Raw genomic sequence first — 13,515 nt, forward strand, 5'->3', positions numbered from 1 at the left:
CTCCTTCGTTTCAAAGCGTTTATCTTCACATAAATTGACCAATTTTTTAGAAAATACCTAGAAAATACATATATGACGGTATAATATATGTATATAATATCAAGAAAGCAATACATTGTACCAAATCAAGAATCATAGAATGATTTGGACCTTCCAATTCAATAATCATAAACTCTTCAATTGTTTGTTATGAAATACCTTGACTCCTTCATTAAAGTGTTTAACTATTCATGAAAGTGCTATTGAACATTTTACATTCAAGTATTGATTCAAAATATTTTGTAAAGACTTCACTCAAGTTTCACGTTTCCCGATATTTTGACATTAAAATAATTATCGCTTCAGTATACCACTGAGTGTGTGTTTGTGGATATTTTGGATATTGAAATTGGTAAATATGACTTTCTTCTGGTTTATATATATATATATATATATATATATATATATATATATATATATATATATATATATATATATATATATATATATATATATATATATATATATATATATTCTAGCTTTTCTGACTTCAGACAGATTAAAGTCTAACATAAATCTATAAATCAGTTAAACCACTCTTGCCGTCAAAATAATGTGAACTGTACCAGCTTATATTTACAAACAAAAAACTGTTGGCTTAAAACTTTGCATGTGTACACTTTAAACTATAATCAATATTGGCAAGTAACCGATGTTTCAGAAAACCCGGGCAATACTTGTTCCCCTTTACTTTAAATTCGATAATAGGCCAAGTTAAGAAAGTGGATCTATGTGAAAGAAATTTAAAATAAAATATCCTGACTAAAAATACGCTTGACTGTGTATTGGCAATTCTTACATATATCTTATTTAACCTTATTTTAAGGTTTAAAACTCAGCTAATATAGTCAATAATTTCTGGGTTTTTTTTCACCAAAACGGCTTTCATATATTAACTAATCACTACCTGTCAAAACATGTACGATGTTATCCGTGCACAGTTAACTTCCTTGTTCTTTTCCGAATATTTGTTTTATTTTATAATTATTATTATTAGTAGTATTAGTATAAGTATTAGTATTAGTATAAGTATAAATATGATTATCATTATTATTATAATAATAAATGTTATTATTATTCTTATTATTATTATTATTATTATTATTATTATTATTATTATTATTATTATTATTACTGCAAAAACAGAATATGTTGCATGTTTACTTCTACATCTGTAAAGGGATATACCATTAAAAAGAGTCAACTTCATTATTTATTAAGCCTTAAATATAAATAACCATGTGTTAATAAACACAAATCTACATTTATCGCATCGTTAATATCATTTAAGTGCATAAACAGTGAAGAAATATCACTAAATGTATTAGGTACACATATAACATGCACTATTAATAGTCTCCTGTAAAGGCTAAAGCATCATGTATTGATTTTCACTGGTGTAATCAGTGTTAGGTCTCACTCAACGTTCTAAATGTTAACATGTTTTTGCAACTAATTAGTCATATAAATGACCATGAGCAGTGTTTAAGATTTAAGATACATTTGCTCCCCTTTCATAAAAATAATCTTTTCATTAAATATGTTTTTGATACAATATGCCACTTATATGTAAACTGAGTCTTGATAAAAGTCCCCGGGGAGATGTTGAAATAGAAAAAAAAAAATATTACATATAATGAAGATGATATTTTAGGTATTTAAAGGTCTAGTTTATGGAATGTTTGGGATGATAATCCCCTGTTGTGCATCTCCTGCTAATTGCACTGGTGTTACAGTAGGGGCCTTTTTCCTGTGTATTCGTTTATTGGCTCAGGGCCGATTATGGTCCATTTCTATAATAAAACTTCCAAAACTGCACAGCAGGATACTCAGATCGGTGATCTGATAAGAGGGAACAAGGCAAGTAGATTAAGATCAATAAACAGAGGTTGTGTACTTAACACAGTGGGGTTTTTTTGTTTTTTTAGGGTGGGGTCACTTATAGTAGGCTTAAACTAGGCCTTTAAATCACAAACATTTCGTAGACTTAGTCCATCAACTTCACTTTTATATACTGTTCATTCACAGCGAGTAAACTTAAGCTCGTTTGAGGTTGGGTCTGATTTCTGTGTTTCATTGTAAGGATACTTGCCTTGCATCCAAATATGGGTATACAAGATTCAGCAGGGTTCCCAAGTGTTCGATATTAAAGACATAACATTACAGAGACTATACACCAGCTGATGCAAATGCAAAAAGAGAAAACTTGTCAGAAAAAAATCATAACATTGATATTTTAATAACTGATGTATACCATCGTTTACGACACATGTATCTTTCGATTTTGTGCTTATTTCCAATTTGGATATTTACTGGGTCTGTCTACCACTGTATATGTATCTGTACTAGCCACGTCACTTTGACATGGTACATATACAAACTGTAAACTGTGAAACTATTATGCGCTACTTTTAAACGGGTCAACTGATACAGCGACAAAATATTACTTTATTCATTTAAAGAAAAGTATTATCGGTTTAATACTAGCTCGTTCCGACAGTGCTATAGTTGTTTTGAGGAAATACTGTTTTGCCGATTTTGGAACCATCTGGGTTCTAGTCCCTTTAATGGTGCACACTTGCGTTATATTTACAGAAAAATGTAGGCTACATAAGCTTGCGTATAAAGCCATATTAAGTAGTCAACATTTAATAAACGATAGGATCTTCTTTATGTATGTTTTGATATTTTAACCACATATTCATAACAAAGGAAAGGTTTCGTCTTACAGAACAACTTTGAAAGATTATTTTATTTTGTCGTTCCAACTGATTCGCTTCAATATTTCGTGTATTCGTTGTTTACAATTACTACCGAAAGAAATTTGACAGATCTTTTCTAATGAGCAACTTTCATTCAAATATAAATCCATATATTTTGTAAAGACTTACGAATCAATTATCAAGACATTGACATCTAAACATTGAATTATTCCTTCAGTGTACTACAGAGCGTGTATTTATGGATAACGAGATCGGTAATTATGCTTTACTTCTTATATGTATATATAAATATTTGCGTTTTCTATCAATATGTTTTAAACTATTTAAAAATATATCGAATATCATTAGATCTTGTAGTTGTAGTAAGTAATATACTAGCCTTTCAGAAATAAAACAGAATCGAACATTCTTTTTTTGATTACCAGTTAAACCGCGAGTCAATGTTCTATAAAATACGACTAACACTATATAACAATATTTATATCATAATATTGTGTCTGTATATTATAATGGAACTTACTCAAAAACCTACCGACTAAGTGCTATTTGCTCGAACATTAAGTCGAAGTATCGTGTTATTATTGCAATAGCAATGGATTTTTTTGTGGCAGAACCAATCGTCTTATATACTCTTGTCAGATTCAATCACGCTAATTTCAGATGTTTACCTTAATTCCTTTTAAAGGAATCAGTCAGAACACCGAACCTCATAGCAAACGCCCGATCGTCATTAGACAATGACTATATATATGTTAAGACAACTTTGATACATTTTAGTCGATAATACAAACCTGGAAATCATTTTTTTCCTCTGATTACTAACCTGAGAACGGAGTATGACCTGAATCACTTTTAACATTCTCAACAAATTTGTATCCATTGAGTCTTTTACTAAATTGTTCTTAAGTAGTAGTTATAACTACAGAAAATAATTGTGATGTAGACTGTTTTATTTTTGGCCATCTTTGAACATATTATATTGTTTGTCTAAGGCAATTTGTTTTGCTTAATATACCAATAAAACCGATTCTAAAATGATATTACGATATTTTCTCTTTTCTTTTCAGATTGATATACCTATCAAAAGGTGAAATTTCAAAATGCGTGTAACAGTACATGGACTATGCCCTGCTGAACTTTTTCAAGAATAACGACTGCACAGCAAGCAAGGTACGCCCAATATTTCTATGACGTGCGTGAATATACATACTTCAATATTATTACCCAAGCTAGAATTATTAACCGCATTCTTGCAATATTCTAATATGTTAATTTTAACATGTTCACTTGTAGTTCAAAAACAAAACGTGCAAGGTCTTGCTCACGATTTATACGTGGATGTATTTTGATTTTCTAACGACAAAGATATATAATAGCATTAGAGCATGCTATTGGACATATTATAGCTATCTGTATTGTTCTATATCGACATATTACCGAACATATTTATTTTACAAATATAAAGGTGTATTTATGTGGAATCTTCACTATTGATCTCATAACTATAATATTACAATGGACGAACACTATTGTCATAAAAAGTAGTATTCATATGCCGACAAAGATAAACAGTCGTCTTCGGAGTATTGTTGTTTGCTAATTGTAGAATTATTGTGTTTATTTAGGTATAATTGTTTTCCCAATGTTACATTTTCAGTCGGCTAGCTCTGAGAAAATATTGTTTGTGTGATAGTTTTTAACTTCAAATATAACAATAATGATCAACTTGGTCAATGTTGGATACGCCTATGTTTCCTTATTTTCCATGTTCAACCTGCTGGTTGTTATAGTTGTTTACTTCCAAATACTACATGTCCAACATGCTAAATGTATGACCATAGTATTTGGGGTATAGTTGTTTACTTCGAGTTGTTAACTTCCAAATACTACATGTTCAACATGCGTACAGTAGGACCATGGTATTTGGGGTGTAGTTGTTTACGTCCCAACATTAAATGTTCCACCTGTTCGGTTTAGGATAAACGTGTTCTTGTATAGTTGTTTACGTCACACTATTACATGTTCCACCTATTCGGTTTAAGATAAACGTGTTCTTGTATAGTTGTGTACGTCACACTATTACATGTTCCACCTGTTCGGTTTAGGATAAACGTGTTCTTGTATAGTTGTCTACGTCACACTATTACATGTTCCACCTGTTCGGTTTAGGATAAACGTGTTCTTGTATAGTTGTTTACGTCACACTATTACATGTTCCACCTGTTCGGTTTAGGATAAACGTGTTCTTGTATAGTTGTCTACGTCACACTATTACATGTTCCACCTGTTCGGTTTAGGATAAACGTGTTCTTGTATAGTTGTGTACGTCACACTATTACATGTTCCACCTGTTCGGTTTAGGATAAACGTGTTCTTGTATAGTTGTCTACGTCACACTATTACATGTTCCACCTGTTCGGTTTAGGATAAACGTGTTCTTGTATAGTTGTCTACGTCACACTATTACATGTTCCACCTATTCGGTTTAGGATAAACGTGTTCTTATATAGTTGTCTACGTCACACTATTACATGTTCCACCTATTCGGTTTAGGATAAACGTGTTCTTGTATAGTTGTGTACGTCACACTATTACATGTTCCACCTGTTCGGTTTAGGATAAACGTGTTCTTGTATAGTTGTCTACGTCACACTATTACATGTTCCACCTGTTCGGTTTAGGATAAACGTGTTCTTGTATAGTTGTCTACGTCACACTATTACATGTTCCACCTGTTCGGTTTAGGATAAACGTGTTCTTATATAGTTGTGTACGTCATACTATTACATGTTCCACCTATTCGGTTTAGGATAATCGTGTTCTTGTGTAGTTGTGTACGTCATACTATTACATGTTCCACCTATTCGGTTTATGATAAACGTGTTCTTGTTTTGTTGTGTACGTCATACTATTACATGTTCCACCTATTCGGTTTAGGATAAACGTGTTCTTATATAGTTGTGTACGTCATACTATTACATGTTCCACCTGTTCGGTTTAGGATAAACGTGTTCTTGTATAGTTGTTTACGTCATACTATTACATGTTCCACCTATTCGGTTTAGGATAAACGTGTTCTTGTGTAGTTGTGTACGTCATACTATTACATGTTCCACCTATTCGGTTTAGGATAAACGTGTTCTTGTATAGTTGTGTACGTCATACTATTACATGTTCCACCTATTCGGTTTATGATAAACGTGTTCTTGTGTAGTTGTGTACGTCATACTATTACATGTTCCACCTGTTCGGTTTAGGATAAACGTGTTCTTGTATAGTTGTGTACGTCATACTATTACATGTTCCACCTATTCGGTTTAGGATAAACGTGTTCTTATATAGTTGTTTACGTCATACTATTACATGTTCCACCTATTCGGTTTAGGATAAACGTGTTCTTGTGTAGTTGTGTACGTCATACTATTACATGTTCCACCTATTCGGTTTAGGATAAAAGTGTTCTTGTGTAGTTGTGTACGTCATACTATTACATGTTCCACCTATTCGGTTTAGGATAAATGTGTTCTTGTATAGTTGTTTACGTCATACTATTACATGTTCCACCTATTCGGTTTAGGATAAAAGTGTTCTTGTGTAGTTGTGTACGTCATACTATTACATGTTCCACCTATTCGGTTTAGGATAAATGTGTTCTTGTATAGTTGTGTACGTCATACTATTACATGTTCCACCTATTCGGTTTAGGATAAATGTGTTCTTGTATAGTTGTGTACGTCATACTATTACATGTTCCACCTATTCGGTTTAGGATAAATGTGTTCTTGTATAGTTGTGTACGTCATACTATTACATGTTCCACCTGTTCGGTTTAGGATAAACGTGTTGTTGTGTAGTTGTGTACGTCATACTATTACATGTTCCACCTATTCGGTTTAGGATAAATGTGTTCTTGTATAGTTGTTTACGTCACACTATTACATGTTCCACCTATTCGGTTTAGGATAAACGTGGTCTTATATAGTTGTGTACGTCATACTATTACATGTTCCACCTATTCGGTTTAGGATAAACGTGTTCTTGTATAGTTGTTTACGTCATACTATTACTTGTTCCACCTATTCGGTTTAGGATAAACGTGTTCTTGTGTAGTTGTGTACGTCATACTATTACATGTTCCACCTATTCGGTTTAGGATAAACGTGTTCTTATATAGTTGTTTACGTCATACTATTACATGTTCCACCTATTCGGTTTAGGATAAACGTGTTCTTGTATAGTTGTTTACGTCATACTATTACATGTTCCACCTATTCGGTTTAGGATAAAAGTGTTCTTGTGTAGTTGTGTACGTCATACTATTACATGTTCCACCTATTCGGTTTAGGATAAATGTGTTCTTGTATAGTTGTGTACGTCATACTATTACATGTTCCACCTATTCGGTTTAGGATAAATGTGTTCTTGTATAGTTGTGTACGTCATACTATTACATGTTCCACCTATTCGGTTTAGGATAAATGTGTTCTTGTATAGTTGTGTACGTCATACTATTACATGTTCCACCTGTTCGGTTTAGGATAAACGTGTTGTTGTGTAGTTGTGTACGTCATACTATTACATGTTCCACCTATTCGGTTTAGGATAAAAGTGTTCTTGTGTAGTTGTGTACGTCATACTATTACATGTTCCACCTATTCGGTTTAGGATAAATGTGTTCTTGTGTAGTTGTGTACGTCATACTATTACATGTTCCACCTGTTCGGTTTAGGATAAACGTGTTCTTGTATAGTTGTGTACGTCATACTATTACATGTTCCACCTATTCGGTTTAGGATAAACGTGTTCTTATATAGTTGTTTACGTCATACTATTACATGTTCCACCTATTCGGTTTAGGATAAACGTGTTCTTGTATAGTTGTTTACGTCATACTATTACATGTTCCACCTATTCGGTTTAGGATAAAAGTGTTCTTGTGTAGTTGTGTACGTCATACTATTACATGTTCCACCTATTCGGTTTAGGATAAATGTGTTCTTGTATAGTTGTGTACGTCATACTATTACATGTTCCACCTATTCGGTTTAGGATAAATGTGTTCTTGTATAGTTGTGTACGTCATACTATTACATGTTCCACCTATTCGGTTTAGGATAAATGTGTTCTTGTATAGTTGTGTACGTCATACTATTACATGTTCCACCTATTCGGTTTAGGATAAACGTGTTCTTGTGTAGTTGTGTACGTCATACTATTACATGTTCCACCTATTCGGTTTAGGATAAAAGTGTTCTTGTGTAGTTGTGTACGTCATACTATTACATGTTCCACCTATTCGGTTTAGGATAAACGTGTTCTTATATAGTTGTCTACGTCACACTATTACATGTTCCACCTATTCGGTTTAGGATAAACGTGTTCTTGTATAGTTGTGTACGTCACACTATTACATGTTCCACCTGTTCGGTTTAGGATAAACGTGTTCTTGTATAGTTGTCTACGTCACACTATTACATGTTCCACCTGTTCGGTTTAGGATAAACGTGTTCTTGTATAGTTGTCTACGTCACACTATTACATGTTCCACCTGTTCGGTTTAGGATAAACGTGTTCTTGTATAGTTGTGTACGTCATACTATTACATGTTCCACCTATTCGGTTTAGGATAATCGTGTTCTTGTGTAGTTGTGTACGTCATACTATTACATGTTCCACCTATTCGGTTTATGATAAACGTGTTCTTGTGTAGTTGTGTACGTCATACTATTACATGTTCCACCTGTTCGGTTTAGGATAAACGTGTTCTTTAATAGTTGTGTACGTCATACTATTACATGTTCCACCTATTCGGTTTAGGATAAAAGTGTTCTTGTATAGTTGTGTACGTCATACTATTACATGTTCCACCTATTCGGTTTAGGATAAACGTGTTCTTGTGTAGTTGTGTACGTCATGCTATTACATGTTCCACCTATTCGGTTTAGGATAAACGTGTTCTTGTATAGTTGTGTACGTCATACTATTACATGTTCCACCTATTCGGTTTATGATAAAAGTGTTCTTGTGTAGTTGTGTACGTCATACTATTACATGTTCCACCTGTTCGGTTTAGGATAAACGTGTTCTTGTATAGTTGTGTACGTCATACTATTACATGTTCCACCTATTCGGTTTAGGATAAACGTGTTCTTATATAGTTGTTTACGTCATACTATTACATGTTCCACCTATTCGGTTTAGGATAAACGTGTTCTTGTATAGTTGTTTACGTCATACTATTACATGTTCCACCTATTCGGTTTAGGATAAAAGTGTTCTTGTGTAGTTGTGTACGTCATACTATTACATGTTCCACCTATTCGGTTTAGGATAAATGTGTTCTTGTATAGTTGTGTACGTCATACTATTACATGTTCCACCTATTCGGTTTAGGATAAATGTGTTCTTGTATAGTTGTGTACGTCATACTATTACATGTTCCACCTATTCGGTTTAGGATAAATGTGTTCTTGTATAGTTGTGTACGTCATACTATTACATGTTCCACCTATTCGGTTTAGGATAAACGTGTTGTTGTGTAGTTGTGTACGTCATACTATTACATGTTCCACCTATTCGGTTTAGGATAAAAGTGTTCTTGTGTAGTTGTGTACGTCATACTATTACATGTTCCACCTATTCGGTTTAGGATAAATGTGTTCTTGTGTAGTTGTGTACGTCATACTATTACATGTTCCACCTATTCGGTTTAGGATAAATGTGTTCTTGTGTAGTTGTGTACGTCATACTATTACATGTTCCACCTATTCGGTTTAGGATAAATGTGTTCTTGTGTAGTTGTTTACGTCATACTTTTACATGTTCCACCTATTCGGTTTAGGATAAATGTGTTCTTGTGTAGTTGTGTACGTCATACTATTACATGTTCCACCTATTCGGTTTAGGATAAATGTGTTCTTGTGTAGTTGTGTACGTCATACTATTACATGTTCCACCTATTCGGTTTAGGATAAATGTGTTCTTGTGTAGTTGTGTACGTCATACTATTACATGTTCCACCTATTCGGTTTAGGATAAAAGGGTTCTTGTATAGTTGTTTACGTCATACTTTTACATGTTCCACCTATTCGGTTTAGGATAAACGTGTTCTTGTGTAGTTGTGTACGTCATACTATTACATGTTCCACCTGTTCGGTTTAGGATAAACGTGTTCTTGTATAGTTGTTTACGTCATACTATTACATGTTCCACCTATTCGGTTTAGGATAAACGTGTTCTTGTATAGTTGTTTACGTCATACTATTACATGTTCCACCTATTCGGTTTAGGATAAACGTGTTCTTATATAGTTGTTTACGTCATACTATTACATGTTCCACCTGTTCGGTTTAGGATAAACGTGTTTTTGTATAGTTGTTTACGTCATACTATTACATGTTCCACCTGTTCGGTTTAGGATAAACGTGTTCTTGTATAGTTGTGTACGTCACACTATTACATGTTCCACCTATTCGGTTTAGGATAAATGTGTTCTTGTATAGTTGTGTACGTCATACTATTACATGTTCCACCTATTCGGTTTAGGATAAAAGTGTTCTTGTATAGTTGTGTACGTCATACTATTACATGTTCCACCTATTCGGTTTAGGATAAATGTGTTCTTGTATAGTTGTGTACGTCATACTATTACATGTTCCACCTGTTCGGTTTATGATAAACGTGTTCTTGTGTAGTTGTTTACGTCACATTATTACATGTTCCACCTATTCGGTTTAGGATAAACGTGTTCTTGTGTAGTTGTGTACGTCATACTATTACATGTTCCACCTATTCGGTTTAGGATAATCGTGTTCTTGTGTAGTTGTGTACGTCATACTATTACATGTTCCACCTATTCGGTTTAGGATAAACGTGTTCTTGTTTTGTTGTGTACGTCATACTATTACATGTTCCACCTATTCGGTTTAGGATAAACGTGTTCTTATATAGTTGTGTACGTCATACTATTACATGTTCCACCTGTTCGGTTTAGGATAAACGTGTTCTTGTATAGTTGTTTACGTCATACTATTACATGTTCCACCTATTCGGTTTAGGATAAACGTGTTCTTGTGTAGTTGTGTACGTCATACTATTACATGTTCCACCTGTTCGGTTTAGGATAAACGTGTTCTTATATAGTTGTGTACGTCATACTATTACATGTTCCACCTATTCGGTTTAGGATAAACGTGTTCTTGTGTAGTTGTGTACGTCATACTATTACATGTTCCACCTGTTCGGTTTAGGATAAACGTGTTCTTGTATAGTTGTTTACGTCACATTATTACATGTTCCACCTATTCGGTTTAGGATAAACGTGTTCTTGTGTAGTTGTGTACGTCATACTATTACATGTTCCACCTGTTCGGTTTAGGATAATCGTGTTCTTGTATAGTTGTGTACGTCATACTATTACATGTTCCACCTATTCGGTTTAGGATAAACGTGTTCTTATATAGTTGTGTACGTCATACTATTACATGTTCCACCTATTCGGTTTAGGATAAACGTGTTGTTGTGTAGTTGTTTACGTCACACTATTACATGTTCCACCTGTTCGGTTTAGGATGAATGTGTTCTTGTATAGTTGTGTACGTCATACTATTACATGTTCCACCTGTTCGGTTTAGGATAAAAGTGTTCTTGTGTAGTTGTTTACGTCATACTATTACATGTTCCACCTATTCGGTTTAGGATAAACGTGTTCTTGTATAGTTGTTTACGTCACATTATTACATGTTCCACCTATTCGGTTTAGGATAAACGTGTTCTTGTGTAGTTGTGTACGTCATACTATTACATGTTCCACCTGTTCGGTTTAGGATAAAAGTGTTCTTGTATAGTTGTGTACGTCATACTATTACATGTTCCACCTGTTCGGTTTAGGATAAACGTGTTCTTGTATAGTTGTGTACGTCATACTATTACATGTTCCACCTGTTCGGTTTAGGATAAAAGTGTTCTTGTATAGTTGTGTACGTCATACTATTACATGTTCCACCTGTTTGGTTTAGGATAAAAGTGTTCTTGTATAGTTGTGTACGTCATACTATTACATGTTCCACCTGTTCGGTTTAGGATAAACGTGTTCTTATATAGTTGTGTATGTCATACTATTACATGTTCCACCTGTTCGGTTTAGGATAATCGTGTTCTTGTGTAGTTGTGTACGTCATACTATTACATGTTCCACCTGTTCGGTTTATGATAATCGTGTTCTTGTTTTGTTGTGTACGTCACACTATTACATGTTCCACCTATTTGGTGTAGGATACTCATGTTTTTAGTACAGTTGTTTACGTTCCAATATTACATGTTCCATCTGTTCGCTTTAGTACTGTCGCATTTGGGGTATAGTTGTTAAATGCCCAATATTACATGTTAACGTTATATTTTGCAGTAGTCACTTCCATAAGGGTAATTAAATATTGCATTTATAAATTATTGAGTATAATATAGATGCCCTACAATCAGGAACATTTTATTTTGGTACAGAAAACAACTATACCCAACACACGATCATACAAAAACACTAGCAGGGTGAACATGTCGTATTGGTAAATTAGGTTTCTAAGGGTGAATATACTCATTAAAAAGGTTTTTCTTTTATCGATGTTTTTATGAACAGAATGCAGAATACTTAGCATAAACAATCTTATTTAATAAAATAAATGATACGTCAGGTAGTTCAATACCTATCTGAATTTCTGCTTCACATTCTGAGGTAGTGTAAGCTATCTGCATGTCACTTATAGTAACTACTATAGATATAAATAAAATCATTAACATTTAATAATTGAACTATTATAGTGTCTTATTTATTCTATTGATGGTAAGCAAAATTATATGAATAGTAAATCCATTATCAAATTAGATACACTACAAGCTATGCCACAATCTTGTTACAAAAGAAAACTGTCATTGTAGAATAAGAAGCGTCAATCTGATTAAATATCGGATTCCATATCTTTTTTGAGCGTTCGTAAAACAAACAATGGACCAGGTCGTGGTTCACCTTGTTTAGACAAAACATTAAATGTACAAACAAAAAATTCTGCTTAAAAACAATCTTTCCAAGCCCAAAATGTATGGTAGTGTAGCTTAGGCCACTACTTTTATATAAATTGGTTTACAAAACCGGCGGGTCTAATTTTCCGAAAAGTTCAAAAAAAATAAAAAATGAATTTTATTTTTTTTTTCAAAATTATTTTCCCGACCAAATTGATTTTGGTGCGAAACGAACGAAAAACGAACAGATAAGAGTACAAATGCAGTAGATCTCGACTGGTTTGTTGTTCCGTAGACGTACTAGCCAATTTATAGTGATAGCATGTGAGCCAGTCAAATGTTATGGAAGCGCCGTTGGCAATGGCGGAATTAACTATAGCAGTCGGTCTTTGTATGAAATAATTAATTAAAATATGTAGGAGTTATTAATATAACAATAGCAATAAACATTGGCAAATTTAACAGCCGACACAAACAATAACTGTCACGTGATTGTTGTTTTTCCCCGGCCAATTTAGGTCATGAAAATATTGTTTATAGATAAAAAATGAAAGTGTCAGCGGCTGCCATCGAATTAGTAGACAAACACATATCTGTAAATTAAGTGTTAGAAAAACATTTTATAACATTTCATGGTTAAATATCAAATAACAGTGCACTAAGTGTGAGTGGTGAAATCTAAAGTAAAATTTCTAAGCTGACACCGGTGACCTAGTTTCACAAGTTCGGTCGGTGGTGTTTA

General features: G+C 33.5%; 1 protein-coding gene across 3 annotated transcripts in view; it reads left to right on the top strand.

The window, feature by feature from the left end:
- The first annotated feature begins 288 nt into the window (after positions 1–288).
- LOC128238548 (uncharacterized) overlaps positions 289–13,515 on the top strand; it is a 40,912-nt gene continuing 27,685 nt past the window's right edge. For 2 of the 3 annotated variants that reach the window (XM_052954582.1, XM_052954584.1), the window contains exons 1-3: positions 296–391; positions 2,980–3,016; positions 3,830–3,932. The gene's annotated coding sequence lies outside the window, so the exon portion shown is untranslated. Of the gene's footprint in view, positions 392–2,979; positions 3,017–3,829; positions 3,933–13,515 lie in introns of all 3 variants that reach the window. The other variant, XM_052954583.1, reaches the window with a different exon arrangement.

Source organism: Mya arenaria, chromosome 6, assembly GCF_026914265.1.
Source record: "Mya arenaria isolate MELC-2E11 chromosome 6, ASM2691426v1".
Taxonomy (NCBI): domain Eukaryota; kingdom Metazoa; phylum Mollusca; class Bivalvia; order Myida; family Myidae; genus Mya; species Mya arenaria.